Source organism: Myotis davidii, unplaced genomic scaffold (genome assembly GCF_000327345.1).
Source record: "Myotis davidii unplaced genomic scaffold, ASM32734v1 scaffold693, whole genome shotgun sequence".
NCBI classification, from domain to species: Eukaryota; Metazoa; Chordata; class Mammalia; order Chiroptera; family Vespertilionidae; genus Myotis; species Myotis davidii.
The window spans coordinates 312,142-312,900 of NW_006284939.1; the positions used below are offsets into that span (position 1 = coordinate 312,142).

The window sequence follows — 759 nt, forward strand, 5'->3', positions numbered from 1 at the left end:
GCGGGCGGCCCTGGCACCCTCCCCAGGTCCGGGTGACTCCTGGGAGGGCAGGGAAGGCGTGTGGCGTGCTCACTGGTTCTGTGACCCACACGCCCCGCATCTGGGGAGGCTTCCCCAGAGCACAGAGGTCACTGTGGGCCTGGAGTCAGCAGGCGCTGGGATTGGGACAGAAAGCGCCCGCACGAGCAGGAGCCTCAGGAGCAGCCAGGCCCGGCACTCCCCTGGGACAGCACAGGAGATCCTGGAGGCCAGCACGCCAGAGCCCCAGGGTAGCACGGGCTGGGCCCTGTCCCCTCCATGCCCGGAGGCCGAGTTCTCGCCCGAGCGCCTCTCTGCCCACCCGGAGCCCCTCCCCACCAAAGTGTCAGCACGTGGGCCACACGGCCTCCGCAGGGTGAGCAGTGACGCTATGACCCACAGTCCCCCCGGGGTGGGCAACCTGAGGACTGAAAACATCCGTCCACAGTGCAAGCCAAGAGCCGCGTCCGCCAGGACTTGCCATGAATCTCCACACAGCATCTCTCACAACAGACACAGGTGGAGACACCCCGCGCTCCCCAGGTGGCGAGTGGCTGGTGACGAAGCGGTGGGTCAACCAGTGAGACATCCCCCGTCACAGAGGATGAGGCACCGACCACAGGGTAAGCCGTGGGAATACCGCGCCGCTGCAGAAGCCAGTGGTCCAGGCCACAGATCACGAGTCCATGCAGCCAACGTCCAGACCCGGGGAATCCACAGACACAGAGAACAGATGAGTGG

The 759-nt window shown here is 66.3% G+C and overlaps 1 protein-coding gene across 1 annotated transcript in view; it reads right to left on the minus strand.

Annotated features, from left to right (window-relative positions):
* NELFA (negative elongation factor complex member A) overlaps positions 1-759 on the minus strand; it is a 7,289-nt gene that overhangs the window by 5,865 nt on the left and 665 nt on the right.